Here is a 20,499-nt window from a genome sequence, read left to right as displayed (position 1 = left end):
TTGTCTTCCAGTAACATTGTCTTCCAGTAACATTGTCTTCCATTAACATTGTCCACCATTAACATTGTCCTCCATTAACATTGTCTTCTATAAGAAATAGGAGCAGGAGTAGGCCATTCGGCCCCTCGAGCATGCTCTGCCATTCAATAAGATCATGGCTGATCTGATCTTGGTCTCTCAACTGCACTTTCCTGCCTGCTCCCCATAACCCTTGACTCCCCTGTAGCTCAAATATCTGTCTATCTCAGCCCTGAATATATTGAATGACTCAGCCTCCACAGCTCTCTGGGGTAGAGAATTCCAAAGATTCATGACCCTATGAGAGAAGAAATTCCTCCTCATCTCCGTTTTAAACGGGTGCCCCCCTATTCTGAAACTGTGCCCCCTTGTTCTAGATTCCCCACGAGGGGAAACATCCTGCCCCCATCGACCCCGTCAAGCCCCCTCAGAATCTTATATGTTTCAATCAGGTCACCTCTCATTCTTCTAAACTCCAATAATATAGGCCCAACCTGCTCATCCTTTCCTCATAAGACTCCCACTTCCACTCAGGAATCAACCTAGTGAACCTTCTCTGAACTGCCTCCAATGCAAGTATATCATTCTTTAAATAAGGAGACCAAAACTGTACGCAGTACACTAGGGCCTAGAAATTGGGTTTTGGCGCAGCGACGGCTTTAGCGCCGGAAGTTAGTGCCGGAGCTAAGTCGCGCTGGGCGGGCCAAAAATTCACTAGTTCTGCGCCCAAACGGCTGCCGGCGCTGCTGAAAGCTGTTTGCGCCTGAAAACTGGCGCTACGCGCTGAATTGCAGCGCTATTCCGGCGCTGCGGCGCCCGCTGCGGTGCGGCAGGTTCGGGAAGTGCAGGCCTCCTCCTTCCCTTAAGGAGGAGCTGCCTGCACCCGGCCGCGGCCCGCGAGAATCATTGTAAAAATGAGCCCGGCACCTCGGACAAGTGCCGGGCTTGCATCTGTCCCGGGGGGGGGGGGAGGAGAAGTCCGGGGAGGGAGCTGCGGCCAGGCGGCCGGCGGGAAAGCGGCCGGCCGCCGCGGGGCCTTTAATGCGCCGGCGCAAAGTCCAGTAAGGCACCTCTGCCAGAACGTTGCTTGCGGCTGCCACAGGCGAGGCGGCCGCAAGTCAATTTCGGAGTTCGGGCGGGTTACCATGGCAACCGGGACGCTGCGCACACCGATGACGTCATCGGTGCCGGCGCAGCGCTAACGGCCTAACGCCGATTTAGGGACCCACTCAATTTCCAAACTGGCCATAACTCCGGCGCTAGGCCCTCTAGCGCCTCAAAAGCGGCGCTAAGCCTACCGAATTTCTAGGCCTAGGTGTGGTCTGACCAATGCCCTGCACAGTTGTAGCAAGACTTCCCTACTCCATCCCTCTTACAATAAAGGCAAATATTCCATTTGCCTTCCTAATTATTTGCTGTACCTGCATGCTAACTTTGTGTTTCATGTACAAGGAGACCCAGATCCCTCTGTACCACAGCATTCTGTTATCTCTCTCCATTTAAATAATATTTTGCTTTTTTATTCTTCCTACCAAAGTGGATAACCTCACATTTTCCCACATTGTATTAACATTGTCTTTCATTAACATTGTCTCCCAGTAACATTGTCTCCCAGTAACATTGTCTTTTTTAGGGCTCATGGAATTGGGGGTAATATACTAGCATGGATTGAGAATTGGTTAACAGAGAGAAAACAAAGAGTAGGGATAAACGGGACTTTTTCAGGATGGCAGGCTGTAACTAGTGTGGTACCGCAAGGATTGGTGCTTGGGCCCCAACTATTCACAATCTATATCAATGATTTGGATGAGGGGACTAAATGTAACATTTCCAAATTCGCTGATGATAGAAAGCTAGCTGGCAGTGTCAGTTGTGAAGAGGATGTGAAGAGGTTTCAAGGGGATCGCGACAGGCTCAGTGTGTGGGCAAGAACATGGCAGATGGAATATAATGTGGATAAATGTAAAGTTATCCACTTTGGTAGAAAAAACAGAAAGGCAGAGTATTTCCTAAATGGTGAAAGATTGGGGAATGCAGATGCTCAAAGGGACCTGGGTGTCCTTGTACATGAGTCACTGAAAATGAATGTGCAGGTGCAGCAAGCCATTAGGAAGGCAAATGGAATGCTGGCCTTCATTACAAGAGGATTTGAGTGCAGGAGTAAAGAAATCTTACTCCAATTATATAGGACCATGGTGAGACCACACCTGGAGTACTGTGTACAATTTTGGTCTCCTTACCGAAGGAAGGATATACTTGCCATAGAGGGAGTGCAACGAAGGGTCACGAGATTGATTCCTGGGATGGCAGGACTGTCTTTTGAGAAGAGATTGAGTAAACTAGGCCTGTATTCTCTTGAATTCAGAAGAATGAGAGGGGATCTCATTGAAGCATACAAAATTATTACAGGGCTTGATAGGGTGGATGCTGGGAGAATGTTTCCCTTGGCTGGGGAGTCTAGAACCATGGGCCACAACCTCAGGATAAAGGGTAGGCCATTCAGGACTGAGATGAGAAGGAAGTTCTTCACACAGAGGGTGGTGAATCTTTGGATTTCTCTACCGCAGAGGGCTGTGGAGGCTCAGTCATTGGGTATATTCAAAACAGAAGTCGATAGATTTCTGACTAGTAAGGGCATCAAGGGATATGGCAATAGGGCCGGTGAATGGAGTTGAGGCAGAAGATCAGCCATGATCTCATTGAATGGTGGAGCAGGCTCGAAGGGCCGAATGGCCTACTCCTGCTCCTATTTCTTATGTTCTTATGTTCCATTATCATTGTCTTCCAGTAACATTGTCTCCCAGTAACATTGTCTTCCAGTAACATTGGCCCAGAAATTCGGGTCTGGGGCTTCCCACGGGTGTAAGCCCCTGACCTGCACTTACCTTGCGCACCGGCCGTTGAGCTGTGGGCCCGCATGGGACTCCGATCCTGGGCCTGCTCCAACTGCCGGCGCACAGTGCTTGCATATCCCAGGGGCGCAGTTAGTTCGATGCGTCCCCTGGGATCACGTGGGCCATGAAGAGCCAATCGGAGCAGGGAAAAGCCCATTCATAAGTTTGACAGGAAGAGCTGTCAAAACTTATAAATGCTACGGGCCCCAAAACATCACTAAATCTTCAAAAAAAAAATTTTAATCACATTTTTTAAATAAACTATAAATTACATGAAATAACTATTTTAAACAATCATTTAAATTTTTGAAAAAAATAATTTTATTTTCTAACGGGGCTAAAAATAAACTTACCTTTCTTTAAAGTATTTAAAAATAATAAACCAGTGGAAAAAATGTTTTAATTTTAATTAATTCACCACTTACCTTGTAAAAAGCAGGCCTTACGACTGCTTTTTAAAAGTGTAACTCCTGGAGACTTACCCTCCCGGAGAAAGCTGCAAAAAAAAGTAAGTTCGATGCGCACGCGCTGCCTCTCCTGCGCACGCGTTCGACCTCTGAACCCCTTCTTTCAGGGGAACGGAAGTGCCGGTTTCCCACGCATGCGCAGTGCATGCACAAAACCGGCACTTCCATTGGGCTTATGGGTGAGTACCCTGTGTGTACTCACCCGTGGAGACCTGAAGTTCTGGGCCAATATTGTCTTCCGGTAACATTGTCTTCCAGTAACATTGTCTTCCTGTAACATTGTCTTCCATTAACATTGCTATGGACCACCATTATATGTCATTGTGATGCCTGTGCCGTGACAGAAAAATGGAGGGAGAGGAGTAGCAGATATTTGGGGTGCAGCAATCCAGTTATACCAGAAGGTAGAATATGTCAGTCTGCAGCAACTTGCTTTTATATAGCCTCTTTAACATAGAAAAAATGTCCTAGAGGAAAGAACAGACAATTGACATAAGTGAGTTTGGAGTTAACTAAAGGCATGGCTGAAAAGGTAGCTTTCGAGAAAGCATGTTAAGGCAGAAAGAGTTGAAGTGAGTCAAAGGACTTGGAGGGAGAAGGGGGTAATTTCAGAGAGTAGTGATACAATGGCCAGAAGCTCTGCTAGTGAAGATTTGGGGGGTCGGGTGGGGTGAGGCCATGGAAGGTTTTATAGATGAGAATGAAATTTTGAAATGAATGCTTTGGGAACAGACCAGTAAGAATTGGAGTAATGGGCATTCGGGTTGTAGCCTGGACAGTAAAGATGTAGTAAGAGTTGTTAACAGCTGATTAATTACTGCCTTACTATAAATGGGTTAGCCCCGCTGCCAAAATATGGGCAGAAAAATATTTCAAGAGTATTGGTCCTGTACTTGTATCCCACTGGATAATTTCAAGGTCCGGACTATAAACCACAGTCAGATTAGATTTTTGCAATGCTCATGAACAAAAGGTAATGCTGGGAAAAGGGGCAGATTGTCTTTTAAACCAGGTGTAGTAGTAATTATGCTGCCTGAAGAGAGGCAGAAAGAGCAGGACATGTGGGAATACAGGGGAAGGTCTTGACTGAGCCACCTGGCTTCAACATATGAGCATAAGGAGGCTTGCGTTCACTAGGGAAGTCATTACAAAGATACACACAAGGCTGAGTTGAGATTTAGAGCCCACAATCAGGGACTTTAGCAGGATTGCTTGTGTCAGTTAAAATTATACCAGTCATTGTGTTTTGAGCTATATAAATACAAGTTGTTGTTGTTGTTAATCTTGACACCAGGGGCAATTAAAATAATATTTGTGTTTATATACCATCTTGTGATATTAAAACAATGACTGCTGTTATGTAGGCAAAACCAGACCACATGGACATTAGTCAAAGCACCACGTCCACCTGTATATAGGAGGTGCAGTGCTCTGGTTCTTTCATTTCTGCATAAATGCGGAGAAACAATTGGCCACACAGCACAAATTCTGGCTTTCCCAGGGTGCTGGGCTTTGTTCTCTGTGTCCACATGGGGGTATGGACACCATTAGCCAATGCAATGGCATACATTAATCATTCCCTCAAAACACACGTGCTCGGGGCTTTGTAGAAAATGATCCTGGTGGCAACTCCCAAATTCCTAGGCTCAACACATAATGAATTTTTTGAAATTGACTGAAAGGCTGGCTTTTAGGTCGCCATTGCTCATGACTGCTTTACCCCACCTACAAACACCAGCTGGGCACAGATGAAACCAGGTGCCCAGTGTGTTGCAAACACTTAGCTTGTCCTCACAGTGATTTAAATGTCTTGGTTACTCAGGTGGTATCTTTCAGAATGAACCAGCCAAATGTGCTTTCTTTTATGGTGCACTTCAAGTTGGATAATCTCACTGTATGATTATCCTCATTAGTTGTATTTCCACATTGTACTTTAGGAGATCTTTGCACCTCTTAAAAAGCAGGGACATCCTCTTGTGGCTCCATGGCCACTTGTAGCCACTGAGCCCTGGCAATCCAGCACGGATGGACATGCCAAATGGCCCTCTTCTGCACTGTAACCATTCTATGATTCTATGATTCTATTTAGAGGGGCATTTACACCAACATCAATAATAAACCAACTTATGCCCTTGTTACAAATGAGGGGCAACTCCCAACAGCTTGCAACAGCAACTAATATGGAAAAAAAACCTAGGCCCAGATATTCCGATCGCAGGCCTCCCGCGGGCGGAGGACTGCAATCTGGAAAAATCTGCGCCCTTATCTGAGGGCTCCCGGGAGGCGCACAGTTCCGATGCTGGGCCTCTCCAAACTGCCGGTGCGCAGGGCCCACGCATCCCAGAGGCGCAGGTAATTCGCAGCATCCCTGGGATCACGTGGGCCATGAGGAGCCAATCAAAGAAGGGAATCTCCCTTCATACATTTGACAGGAAGACCTGTCAAATATATGAATGGAGATCACCCCCATAACAGTAAAACTTTAAATACATTTTAAAAAAATCACATTTTTAAAGTACAAATAAATTAACTATTTTAAACAAAACTTTACATTTTTGAAAAAAATAATTAAAGTTTTTTACGGGGCTAAAAATAAATTTACCATTTTTAAAAGTATTTTTAAATGATAAATCAGTGGAAATTTTTTTTAAAAACTTTTTTCAACTCTTATCCTGGTAAAAGCAGGCCATACGCCTACTTTTACCAGGCTCAAGAATTGTAAGGGTATTCTGCGGGCAGAGGGTCTCCAAAAAGCAGAACTATCCGCCCGCAGAGGCCCTTCTCCCGGGCAGCTGGAGGATCTGTCAAGAGCTTTCTTGACAGATCGGAAATGCCAGTTTCCAGCGCATGTGCTGTGCATGCCTGAAACCGACAATTCCGATGTCCCTATGGGTGGGTACACAGCGCGTACCCACCCGTAGCGATCGGAATATCCGGCCTAGTCTTGCTGCTGTGACTTAGTCAGCCACACTTACTCTCACATATCCTGCGATCAACTCAACCCACCTATTTCACACCTGTGCTAGGCAAACTTATAGCTAAGGACCAGTTTCTATCTACTCATTTAAACAGTAGCCGTGACGTATAATATTACTTGGAAATACCTTTATTACCAAAAATGTCACTGTATGATTATCATTATTAGTTGTATTTGCACATTGTACTTTAGGAGATCTTTGCACCTCTTACAAAGCAAGGACATCCTCTTGTGGCTCCAGAGCCACTTGTAGCCACTGAGCCCTGGCAAGCCAGCTCGTGGAGCCCAGGTAACCCATTCCTATTGGAGTTTACATTTGCTATTCCCTGGTTTGTCCTGGTTGAATTTTGTAGGCCTGGAGGTTTGGAACATAAGAACATAAGAAATAGGAGCAGGAGTAGGCCATACGGCCCCTCAGGCCTGCTCCGCCATTCAATAGGATCATGGCTGATCTGAATCTAGACTCACGTCCACTTCCCTGCCCTCTCCCCGTAACCCCTAATTCCCTTATCTGCTAGGACAATGTCTATCTCCATTTTAAATTTATTTAATGTTGCAGCTTCCACAGCTCTCTGGGGTAGCAAATTCCATAGATTTACTACCCTCTGAGTGAAGAAGTTTCTCCTCATCTCAGTTTTGAAAGGGCAGCCCCTTATTCTAAGATTATGCCCCCTAGTTCTAGTCTCACCCATCAGTGGAAACATCCTCACCGCATCCACCCGATCAAGCCCCCTCACAATCTTATATGTTTCGATAAGGTCGCCTCTCATTCTTCTGAACTCCAATGAGTCGAGTCCTAACCTACTCAACCTTTCCTCATACGTCAACCCCCTCATCTCTGGAATCAACCGAGTGAACCTTCTCTGAACTGCCTCGAGAGCAAGTATATCTTTTCTTAAATATGGAAACCAAAACTGCACGCAGTATTCCAGCTGTGGCCTCACCAATACCCTGTATAACTGCAGCAAGACTTCCCTGTTTTTATACTCCATCCCCCTTGCAATACAAGCCAAGATTCCATTGGCCTTCCTGATCACCTGCTGCACCTGCATACTAACTTTTTGTGTTTCATGCACCAGGACCCCCAGATCCCTTTGTACTGTAGCACTTTGCAGTTTCTCTCCATTTAGATAATAACTTGCTCTTTGATTTTTTCTGCCAAAGTGCATAACCTCACACTTTCCAACATTATATTGCATCTGCCAAATCTCTGCCCACTCACTTAGCCTGTCTATGTCCTTTTGCAGGTTTTTTATGTCCTCCTCGCTCACTGCTTTCCCTCCCATCTTTGTATCATCGGCAAACTTGGATATGTTGCACTCGGTCCCTTCCTCCAAATCGTTAATATAGATTGTAAAGAGTTGGGGTCCCAGCACTGATCCCTGTGGGACACCACTAGTTACTGATTGCCAGCCCGAGAACGGACCATTTATCCCAACTCTTTGTTTTCTGTTAGATAGCCAATCTTCCACCCATGCCAGTATATTACCCCCAATCCCGTGATTTTTTTATCTTGATCAGTAATCTTTTGTGTGGAACCTTTTCAAATGCCTTTTGGAAGTCCAAATACACTACATCCACTGGTTCCCCTTTATCCACCCTGTATGTTACATCCTCAAAGAATTCGAGCAAATTTGTCAAACATGACTTCCCCTTCGTAAAACCATGCTGACTCTGTCCTATTAAATTATGTTTATCCAAATGCTCTGATACTGTTTCCTTAATAATGGACTCCAACATTTTGCCAACCACAGATGTTAGGCTAACTGGTCTATAGTTTATAGCTTTTTGTCTACTTCCCTTCTTAAATAAGGGTGTTACATTAGCAGTTTTCCAATCTGCCGGGACCTTTCCTGAGTCCAGGGAGTTCTGGAAAATGATCACCAATGCATCCACAAACCCTACCGCCACTTCTCTCAAGACCCTAGGATGTAGGCCATCAGGTCCGGGGGATTTATCTGCCTTAAGTCCCAATATTTTACTGAGTACCATCTCTTTAGTGATTTTAATCGTGTTTAGCTCCTCCCCCCCAATTGCCCCCTGTTTGTCCAGTGTTGGGATATTTTTAGTGTCCTCTACTATAAAGACTGATACAAAATATTTGTTCAGCGTCTTTGCCATCTCCATGTTCCCCACCACTAGTTTCCCGGTCCCATCCTCTAAGGGACCAACGTTGACTTTAGCCACCCTTTTTCTTTTTATATAGCTGTAGAAACTCTTGCTATCTGTTTTTATATTTTTTGCTAGTTTACTTTCATAATCTATCTTCCCTTTCTTAATTAATCTTTTAGTTATTGTTTGTTGGCTTTTAAATGCTTCCCAATCTTCTATCCTCCCACTAGATTTGGCTAATTTATATGCCCTTGTTTTCAGTCGAATACCATCCTTTATTACTTTACTAAGCCACGGATGGCTGTCTTTTCTTTTATTCCCCTTTTTCCTCAGTGGAATATATTTATCTTGAAAGATGTGAAATATCTCCTTGAATGTAGACCACTGCTCTTGTACCGTCTTACACTTTAATCTGTTTTCCCAGTCCACTTACCTTCATAGTCTCCTTTATTTAAGCTTAGTACGCTGGTTTGAGATCCAACTCTCTCACCCTCAAACTGAATTTGGAATTCAACCATACTATGGTCACTCATTCCAAGGGGATCCTTTACTAGGGCATTTTTTATTAATCCTGTCTCATTACACAGGACCAGACCTAAGATTGCCTGCCCCCTGGTTGGTTCAGTTACATACTGCTCAAGGAACCCGTCCCTAATACACTCTATGAACTCTTCCTCAATGCTGCCATGCCCAATTTGATTAGTCCAGTCAATATGAAAGTTAAAATCCCCCATGATTATAGCTGTTCCCTTATTACAAGCCCCAACTATTTCCTGATTTATACTCCGACCAACAGAGTTGCAACTGTTAGGAGGCCTATAGACTACGCCCACTAGTGACTTTTTCCCCTTATTATTCCTTATCTCCACCCAAACTGTTTCACTATCCTGATCCTTTGACCCAATATCATTTCTGACTATTGCAGTGATTCCATCCTTGATTAACATAGCAACCCCACCTCCCTTTCCTTCCTGTCTGTCCTTCCTAATTGTAAAATACCCTTGTATGTTTAGTTCCCAGTCATGATTATCTTGCAGCCATGTTTCCGTAATGGCCACCAGATCATACCCATGTGTAGTTATTTGCACCGTCAACTCGTCAATTTTGTTACGAATGCTACGTGCTTTCAGATAAAGAACTTTCAAATATGTTTTCTGACAATTTATTCCTGCTTTTACCCCTTTTACTACTTTACCTTTATCATTATACATTCTGTCCCTTCCTGACACACTCTGGTTTTTAATTCCCCCACTGCTACCTTGCTCTATTGCCTTCTCCGCTGTCATTTTTATTTTTCGCTCTCTTAAAACCTCCCCCCAACTAATTAGTTTAAAGCCCTCTCTACAGCCCTAGTTATTCGATTCGCCAGGATTCTAGTCCCAGCACTGGCCAAGTGAAGTCCGTCCCAACAGAACAGCTCTCTCCTGTCCCAGTACTGATGCCAGTGTCCCAGGAAGCAAAACCCTTTTCTCCCACACCAGTCTTTGAGCCACGCATTTAACTCTCTAATTTTATTTACCCTAGCCAAATTTGCATGTGGCTCAGGTAGTAATCCAGAGATTATTACCCTTGTGGTTCTGCTTTTTAATTTGGCCCCTAGCTGCTCAAACTCCCTCAGCAGAACCTCCTTCCTTGTCCTATCTATGTCGTTGGTACCAACATGGACCACGACAACTGGATCCTCCCCCTCCCACTCCAAGTTTCTCTCCAGCCCAGAGGAGATGTCCTTAACCCAGGCAACACAGCCTTCGGGACTCTCGCTCTCGGCTGCAAAGAACTCTATCTATCCCCCTAACGATACGATCCCCTACCACGACAACATTTCTTTTAACTCCCCCCACTTGAATGGCCCCCCACTCCACGGTGCTGTGGCCAGGTTGCACATCCTCCCCGCAGTCCCTGTTCCCATCCTCACAGGGAGTAAGAGCCTCAAACCTGTTGGACAAGAGCAAGGGCTGCGGCTCCTCCAACACTACCTCCTGGATCCCTGTACCTGCCTCACTTCTAGTCACACCATCCTGACCCTGGCCACGGACTACATCTGAATTAATTAATCTAATTGGTGTGACTACCTCGTGATACAGAGTCCAGGTAACTCTCCCCCTCCCTGATGTGGCTCAGTGTTTGAAGCTCGGACTCCAGCTCTTCAACACGGAGTTGGAATTCCTCGAGCAGCCAACACTTACTGCAAATGTGATCACCGTTTACATCAATGGTGCCCACCGGCTCCCACATATTGCAGCAGCAACACATCACCTGATCTCCCATTCTATGTAATTAATTACATTTATTGATGTTATTTTTAAGAGTTATTCTTCATGCTCTTGCCCCATTGGTGTGTAAATCTAAAATCAGACACCAATCTTTGTTAGTAGAAACTATTTTGTAGTGGATTGGATAGGGTAGATAGAGAGAAACTATTTCCTCTGGTGGGTGAGTCCAGAACAAGGGGGCATAATCTTAAAATTAGAGCCAGGCCATTCAGGGGTGATGTCAGGAAGCACTTCTTCACACAAAGGGTAGTGGAAATCTGGAACTCTCTCCCCCAAAAAGCTGTTGAGGCTGGGGGTCAATTGAAAATTTCAAAACTGAGAGTGATAGATTTTTTTTTAGACAAGGGTATTTAAAGGATATGGAACCAAGGCGGGTAGATGGGGTTAAGATACAGATCAGCCAAGATTAATGTTCCCTCTAATTTTTGGTTCAGTCCCTTTAAATTTGCTGCACGGCCACGAAGCGGCCACTGCCTACGTAGTATCTTTTCCAGCGGCAGCAGCTGGTGAGCGGCTTGCATGGGACCTCCCAATCGGCCACGCACCTTAGGAGGAACATTGGCCGTGATCTAACTGAATGGCGGAACAGGCTGAAAGGGCTGAATGGCCTACTCCTGTTCCTGTTTAGATATATGCATATTAATGGCAACATAGATTTAAACTTTATACAGGAAACTTTGTGCTATCCGGAGGTCAGGAATCCGGCATTCTCAAGCTACTGGCAAAACCGCGCTCCGAAAACCGCACCTCAGTAACCGGCAATGTTGCCGGTTACGAGTCCGAGTCTCCAACAGTTGCCGAGTTCGTCAGTGGGGGTAGTTCTCCAAACTGCCACTACTCGGCCTCTTGGCGCTATCGGAAGTTGGAACACCTCAGAAACCCTGCATGTGGAGTCTCACTCTCCCGTGCTGCCGGATAGCCTCTTCTGATCAGTCATTTTTCAGTGTTCCAGTACTGTGTTTCTCCAACGTTGTTACAACTCATTGGGTTGAATTATGGAAATCCCAAAAGATCATCCAACCAAAAGGAAGAGAGTGGTGTTAACTTTAAAGCAGAAAATCGATATATGTAAACGACTAGAATTGGGAGCGAAGCGTGCACACATTATGAATGAATTCAAAATCGGTTCCTCAACAATGTATGACATCAAAGCGCAGGCATCCGGAGCTTTTCAAAAAACGGCAGTAGCTCGGTCCTGTCGGTGCCGGATAGCACAAAGTTTCCTGTATATGGTTTCTCAGGCTCCGTGGTACGCACTTATACAACAACAACAGCTTGTATTTATAAAATGCCTTTAACATAGTAAAATGTTCCAAGGCGCTTCACAGGAGTGTTTTCAAACAAAATTTGACACCCGAGCCAATACAGTTTATGTGGACAAAAAGGCTGGACAGCTCTGTCTTATGGAGTGCTGATGTGCTTCTAAGTGTGACCTTTGTGAAATTTATTGGGAGAAAGAAGTCATATCCAAATTTGATATGCAGTTTGAAGTGTGGGGATGTTGGCCACTTTGGTGGCAATCTGTGATCAAATCATAGAGGGATACAGCACAGAAGGAGGCCATTTGGCCCATCGTGCCTGTGCCAGATATCAAGTCATTATTGTGGAGGAGTCTCTGTCTTCTGGTAAGGCTTGTGAAGATATGTCACTTGAACTGTCCATCACCATAGTCACTAGCATGATGGAAAGTTCTGCTTCCAATATTCCTAGCTTTTCCCAAAGATACTCAGTGGAAGGGTCTCAACTGTTGTAATGGATTGAATGATATCCCCAAGCCCGGCAAAACCTTCCTTCCCACATCATTACTCTGTTGAAGTTCCTCCAGTCCCGCTTACAAAGTTGAGTGCTCCCTGTCAGCCAGAGCAGTTGGTAGAGCTTCCCTTGTATTGTTCAATCCACAATTCACTGAGAATTCAATCACAACCACTATATTAGATGACCTATTCTTGAGGTAGAGTACAGTACAGTCATTTTCTGGTTCAATACCTTGGATGTTTCAGAGACAAAGCTTTTAATGCTTAAGCTTCCAATTCACCATTTTGTGCAATCAACTAACAGCAGTGAGCGCTATCCCTGCTGCTTCTCCAACATTCTTATCTTGAAGATGTATTCGCGGATCTCTGTCCCCACCTCCTCCTACATGACTGCATAAACCCTCCAAATGATCCCTCCAATTTCCCCTTGTCCTCCGATAGTCTTACATCCTCTGTACTAGCGAAGTGCTTCATAGAATTGCGTAGTATTTACAGCACAGAAACAGGCCATGCTCCATACGAGCCTCCTCCCATTTTACTCCATCTCACCCTAGCAGCATATCTTTCTATTCCTTTCTTCCCTTTAAATGAATCTATACTATTCGCCTCAACTACTCCACATGATAGCAAGTTCCACATTCTCTGGGTAAACAAGTTTCTCCTCAATTCCTTTATTGGATTTATTAGCGACTATTTTGTATTTAGGCCCCTAGTTTTGGATGACCCTGACAAGTGGAAACATCTTCTCCATGTCTACTCTATTGAACCCCTTCATAATTTTTAAGAGTAGTGGTGACACATGCAGGTGCATGGGGCAAAAATGGCTTGCGCCCTCTTTGGGGCGATAACTTCGTCGGGGCGTCCCGAAAAAGATAGCGCCCCAGCGTCCGAAATGGAATGGTAGCACCCCAAGCAGGAGGCATTGCTGGAAGCGTTCCTCCTCCCTCTTGGGGTGCTCCCATTCAATATCGTGCCGCGGTATGTGCACGTAGTGCCATAGTACTGCAGACCTCTTGGGGCGCTAACGGGAGGCGCAACGCAATCGAATTTTTCACCCCATGTGCTTCAATCTCTGCTGCTGTTTGATAAAGTAGGGCTTGTTTTTTTTGATGCATTGTGTTGTGCTGATCTTGGTCTCCAGATGGTTCATCTTCATCTGTGCAGAGAAGACAAATACATCATACTAACATATCACACCACCTTTATCACCACTTCAGCAAGAAGCCTAATGTAGATTTACTGACATGTAGGGGAAGGTTTCCTTTGTGCCTATGTGCAATGAAGTTGTAAACCTGTCTTTGATAAACATATTTCTGATTTTGTTACGCAGCACATCAAGGGGATGTTCCTTATAATTACTAGATGGAATAGTACTTGACATGTGCACAGACACTCAGCATATATATGCTGCATGTGCACTCTGTAAGCTAAGCTCTGGAATTCCTTCCCTCAACCTCTCAACCTTGCTTTCCTCCTTTAAGACGTTCCTTAAAACTTACCTCACCTATCCTACCGAGACTTCTTCACTGCTTTCCTCCCTCAGCCTCTGCATTGAGTGACTTCTCATCCTTGGTGATTTCAACCTCCATCTCAATTCATCACGCTCTCTCTCATCTGAGTTCACTAGACTCCTATCCTCCCTTAATCTCTCCCTCCATGTAAACTCCCCAACCCATATTCACAGCCACCCCCTTGGCCTTGCCATCTCTTGTGGCCTCGCTACTCCTATCGTGTCAATCGCAGATAGGGCCATCTCTGACAACTTCCTCGTATCACTCTCCACCCACAACCCCTTCCTCCCCACCCAACCCTACTTCCTTCTGTGTCCGCCCCTGGAAAAATCTCTCTCCCAATTCTCTTACAACTGCACTTATGAAGTCCCAACTGTCCAGCCTTTGGCCCTCCATTCACCATGACATTTCTGCTCAACAAAAGCCTCACCACCATCTTTGATGCCCTAGTCTCTATTAAAACAATTACCCTCTCTCACCCTGGCCGTTCCCCCTGGTACGGCCCTCATCTTCACTCCATTAAGTCCAAGGGACGCAGACTTGAATGGATATGGTGGACAACTGGTTTAGCCATTCACCACCAGATCTGGCTGGACTACATAAAGCTTTATCTGGTCCTGCTCGCGTCTGCCAAAATTGCTCACTGTTCCAGAATCGTTCTGGAATGCAAAGGTAAACCCCCGACTCCTATTCTCCACTGCTAACCATCTTCTTAAACCCCTCTCCCCTGTTTCCTCCACCCACACCTCCGACAACAAGTGTGAGGAGCTCATGGACTTCTTAGTCTCTAAGATTGAGACCATCTGTTCAGCTGCCTCCGCTACTTCCCTTCCTTCCCCTAGCCCACCAGGCCAAACTTCCTCTGAGGTACCCCCCTGCCCTAGCCCTGAACTCACATCTTTCTCCAGTTTCTCTCCAATCTCCCCTCTTGACCTCTCCACGCTCACTTCCTGCTCCCTCGACCCTATTCCCACCAAACTGCTGACCACCCAACTTCCTTTTCTGGCTCCCATGTTAGCTGACATTGTTAATAGTTCTCTCTTCTCAGGTACTGTCCCTCTCCCCTCAAATCTGCCGTCATCACCCCCCTCCTTAAAGAACCAACCCTTGGCCCCACTGTCCTTGCAAACTAATACCCCATCTCCAACCTCCCTTTCCTCTCCAAATCTTTGAATGTGTTGTCGCTTCCCAAATCCGTGCCCATCTTTTCCGCAACTCCATGTTTGAATCCTTCCAATCAGATTTCCGCCCCTGCCACAGTACCGAAACAGCTCTCATCAAAGTCACAAATGACTTCCTTTGTGACTGTGACAAAGGTAAACTATCCCTCCTCGTCCTTCTTGACTTGTCTGCAGGCTTTGACACAGTTGACCACTCCATCCTTGTCCAACGCCACTCCACTGTCGTCCAGCTGGGTGGGACTGCACTCGACTGGTTCCATTCTTATCTATCTATTCATAGCCAGAGAATCACCTGCAGCGGCTTCTCTTCCCGCTCCCACATTGCTATTTCTGGCGTCCCCCAAGGATCTATCCTTGTCCCCTCCTGTTTCTCATCTACATGCTGCCCCTTGGTGACATCATTCAAAAACACAGCATCAGTTTCCACATGTACGCTGATGACACCCAGCTATACCTCACCATCTCTTCTCTCGACCCCTCCCTGGTCTCTAAATTGTCAGACTGCTTGTCCGACATCCAACGCTGGATGAGCAGAAATTTTCTCCAATTAAATATTGGGAAGACCAAAGCCATTGTTTTCGGTCCCCGCCACAAACTCCATTCCCTAGCCACTGACTCCATCCCTCTCCCTAACATCTGTCTGAGGCTGAACCACACTGTTCACAACCTTGGTGTCCTATTTGACCTTGAAATGAGCTTCCAACCACATATCCACGGTATAACTAAGACCACCTATTTCCACTTCCGTAACATTGCCCGACTCTGCCCTTGCCTCAGCTCATCTGCTGCTGAAACCCTCATCCATGCCTTTGTTACCTCTAGACTTGACTATTCCAATGCACTCCTGGCTGGCCTCCCACATTCCACCCTATGTAAACTTGAGGTCAACCAAAACTCGGCTGCCCGTGTCCTAACTCACACCAAGTCCTGTTCGCCCATCACCCCTGTGCTTGCAGCGCCTTGATTTCAAAATTCTCATCCTTGCGTTCAAATCCCTCCATGGCCTCGCCCCTCCCTATCGCTGTAATCTCCTTCAGCCCCACAACCCCCAGAGATAGCTGTGCCCCTCTAATTCTGCCCTCTTGAGCATCCCTGATTATAATTGCTCAACCATTGGTGGTCGTGCCTTCTGTTGCCTAGACCCTAAGCTTTGGAATTCCCCGCCTAAACCTCTCCGCCTTTCTACCTCTTTTTCCTCCCTTATAATGCTCCTTAAAACCTACCTCTTTGACCAAGCTTTTGGTCACCTGCCCTAGTTTATCCTTATTGTGTCAAATTTTGTTTGATAACGCTTCTGTGAAGCACCTTGGAACGTTTTACTATGTTAAAAGTGCTATATAAAAGTACAAGTTATTGTTGTTCTTGTTGTATGCATGCTCTGCATAGGCATGCCGCACAGGTATTCTATATACATAGTCTGCAAATATGCAAACTTTCTTTCAATAGACTCTCAACATTCTGGTTGTAGAGTATTGGGCTTTCAAATGACTATGGATTTGGTGGGATCTCAATGTGATGGATTTGCTCTGGTTGTTGGAGCAGGACGTGGCTCATCCATGACTTGATGTCGAACGAGCAGTCAGACAGCAAAGGGGAGGTCAAGGAGTTAAAGGTGGTGCTAGAAAGGTGTAGTCTGTAGATGTGGAATAGGAACAGGCCACGTTAACGGTGACCGTGCGGTGTGGGGCTGTGGAAGAGATATCGTCGCCAGAGATACAGCAGGTAGAAGTGGAACCAAATATGTGTGGTGCCATGGAGCTGAACTACAGGTGTCTGACGTAGCTCTGTATTATCTCTCTTGCCTCTGAGTCTGAAGGTTGTGGGTTGAAGTCCCACTCCAGAGACTTGAGCATAAAATCCAGGCTAACACTCCCCGTGCAGTACTGAGGGAGTGCTGCACTGTCAGAGGAGCCATCTTTCAGATGAGTTGTTAAACCGAGACCCCGTCTGCCCTCTCAGGTGGATGTAAAAGACCCCGTGGCACTATTCGAAGAAGAGCAGGGGAGTTTCCCCGGTGTCCTGGCCAATATTTATCCCTCAACCAACATCACTAAAACAGATTATCTGGTCATTATCACATTGCTGTTTGTGGGCTCTTGCTCTGTGCAGATTGGCTGCTGTGTCTCCCACATTACAACAGTGGCTACAATTCAAAAGTACTTCATTGGCTGTAAAGTGCTTTGGGGTGTCCTGAGGTTGTGAAAGGAGCTGCATAAATGCAAGTTTGTTTTTTACAGAGACAGTGGAGGAGGGTGGATGACTGACCATGTGGAGAGATCAATGAGGATGCCACTTTCACAGTCAAGTCTTGAGGAGGCAATCTCAGTGCTATTACAATAGCAGCATAATTGATCACCTAATTATTTTTACAGCCAGTTTAACCCAGTTCTGGAAAAAAAATGTTTTATTTGCTGGTTTTCCAGCAGGCCTTTATCTGAACTCTAATCTAAATTAATTTTTCTCTTGCCAAAAAAAGTCCTTTGGTGTGTACAACCCAAGACAATAATTAGGGGCTTAGGAAGACATTGTAACGGGTTGCCAAGTATCAAATGCAGCACGAAAACAAAGAAAGAATCAATATAGTAGTGGAAAGGGAGGGCTAAACACACTGATGTTACTTCCAGGATAACGAGTTGGCTTGTTTCTCAACTCACTGAAGCTCGGAAGTAACTAGCCTCGGGCTTATCGCGAGTGCAGGTTTTCCACTCCTGTTTTCTTTTTCCTTACAAACCGAAGCATATCATTAGAGTTTGTACCAAATGCTTCCTGGACACTTTTAACCTTCAAGTGTGGTTTCCATTTACTGCTGTTACCTCTGTCCCCAGCTCTCACTTCTCAAACCTGCGGTAATTAGGTGAATGACGGTGAAAGGGTGCATTTTGTCTATTTTTTCCCCTTAAAACTTCTCATCTTTTTTAGCAGCTCTGTAGTCATTTCTTACGTCAATTTTTCAGTGAACCTTTCTTGTTCCTTCAAAATTTCCGTGTATTTTAGTTATTATTTCGTCCTCGTACCTATCACCTGCAAATGTCCCTGTAAATAGACAGTGCTATTAACATTCATTCTCTACAGTTTATTTTAGAATGGTTTACAATGGAAAGTTTGTGTGAAATCCCAATGCTGTCACTTCACCCTTGTGACCTTTTCAGCTGTCAGGGAAAAACAGAACAGGACTCCAGACAGTTTCTCTTTGCACCTTTCACCTGCCTGACTATTTTTTGGGGCATAATCGGAAAACATATACCCAGAATTTTTGACGCTGAAGCATATAACAAATCGAACCAAAGGACAAAGTAATAAACTGTATGCAGGCAAATCATCAGCTGAGCAGCAGGCACAAGAATCATTCAAAGGCAACTGAGAGCCACACGCCAGCTTTAATTCTGTGCTGAGCACTGGCTGCGTGATTGCAATCAGTCCGAAATATCGGGTGAAGTACTTGATGTCCTATATAATCATCAGTTTGGAGGCAAACTTTTTGGATACTTTATCTGCGCTATTGTGGTGTGCAGGTGTTGACACCAGAATAAAAATAAATGACCGAGGTACTTGTGACAAACCATCGGCAGACATTTTATTATAGAAAATGTGCTGTGCTAATCCTCCCTCCGAGATCTCTGCCTTCCTCCAGTTCTGGCCTCTTACGTATCCCCGATTTCCTACACCATTGACGGCCGTGCCTTCAGCTGCTTAGGCCCTAAGCTCTGGAATTCCCTCCCTAAACCTCTCCGCCTCTCTCTCTCCTCCTTTAAGACGCTCCTTAAAGCCTACCTCTGTGACCAGGCTTTTGGTCACCTGTTCTAATATCTTCTTATGTGGCTCAGTGTCAAATTTTTGTTTGATAATCGCTCCTGTGAAATTCCTTGGGACGTTTTACTATGTTAAAGGTGCAGTATAAATACACGGTGTTGTTGTTGTTGTTTAGGAAGTCTTGCACAAGTTTCCAGTGCATAAGACCACAGTGGAAAACTGTCTATAATTGTGGTGCTAATGGACTGGGGGGGGGGGGGGGGAGAAACAACAGGAGTACAATACACACTGAAAGCGTCTGTGCAGGTGAAATAATGTGGAAATCATATTCAGTGGACTGGCATTGCAGTGACAAAGTGACTTTGCAGAGCAGTTCCAACCGATTTTCTTGGGCTGCAAAGCTACAAAAATACCCATTAAAACTCGCTTTTTCAGATGAAAACCTACTGTAAATGTTATAAATAGAATAAGTCCCTGACAGCTAAGTGATATGATTAATATCTGCACTGCGGAGGCAAGCTTAACCTGCTCTCGAGTTATTTGGTCATTTAGGGGCCTATATTCCTTCACTAATTTCAATGGAAAAAGTTGACATTAGTAAAAATTGCTAACGCACTGTTCATCCATTCTTCGTGCTGCTCAACAAATGTATCAATGAACATGAGCAAAAAAATTAGGGGCAAGGGCCATTTTAACTTGTCCAGCTTATTAAATGCCATTTGTGAAGGATTGCTTGACTATGGAGGAGAATGTAACCGGGGATTTTTAACCTCCGATCAGACCTGGTGTTAGTTAAGCCCTAAGCGCTGGAATTCCCTCCCTAAATCTACCTGCCGCTCCAGCTCGTTCTCCTCCTTTAAGATGCTCCTTAAAACCTACTTCTGGCCTAACACCTCTTTATGAGACTCGGTTTCACATTTTGTCTAATAACGTTCCTGTGAAGCGCCTTAGAATGTTTTACTACGGTAAAGGCGCTATATAAAGGCAAGTTGTTGTTAGTGAGCTTAATGAAAGGAAAGGTTTTGAAGTCCTGTTGCTGCAATGACAGAAGTGAATAGTAGAGTGGAGTTTTCTACCAAGAGTACAGTTGCAATGGCTGATGAGGAGGAGGAGGAGGAGAGGGCAGCTCGGGAGCTTAGAGAGTGCAGGAGGCTCACGATTGACCAAAGGTGCTACCTCAGGGAGTTGGGTGTTGGACTCCTGCTAACTACCCAGAACATTTTCTACTCAGCCTATGTTGCAATCACTAAGGTCTGTATCCCTATACAAGTCAGCATTGGGCCTCACAAACACCACCTGCTGCACCATCCTCACCTCAGAGCTTAGAGCAGGCCATTGTACAGATTAAGATGAGGTGATTTGGAACATGTTTCAGTATATTTTTCTTTCAGTATATTAGTTTTTCCTTTATGGGATGTACAATCTGCGTAACCTTTGTTATTTGTACTTCTAATATTCAATTAGCAAAATCCTTGTTAATATTTCTGTCTATCAACATAACTTTTTTTCAAATATATCTTTTGCAACCAGAACTCTCCATCAAATGCATATATGACTGCTTT

The 20,499-nt window shown here is 45.1% G+C and overlaps 1 protein-coding gene across 2 annotated transcripts in view; it reads left to right on the top strand.

Moving 5' to 3' along the window:
* Window positions 1–20,499, top strand: part of erbb4b (erb-b2 receptor tyrosine kinase 4b) — a 1,694,493-nt gene that overhangs the window by 380,675 nt on the left and 1,293,319 nt on the right. The gene's annotated exons all lie outside the window — the stretch shown is intronic.

The sequence above is a fragment of the Somniosus microcephalus genome, chromosome 4 (assembly GCF_052327205.1).
Source record: "Somniosus microcephalus isolate GS21.2 chromosome 4, FLI_Smic_1.0, whole genome shotgun sequence".
Classification (NCBI taxonomy): domain Eukaryota; kingdom Metazoa; phylum Chordata; class Chondrichthyes; order Squaliformes; family Somniosidae; genus Somniosus; species Somniosus microcephalus.
Note: the sequence above shows the minus strand (reverse complement) of the source record. Positions and strands in the feature narration are given on the sequence as shown.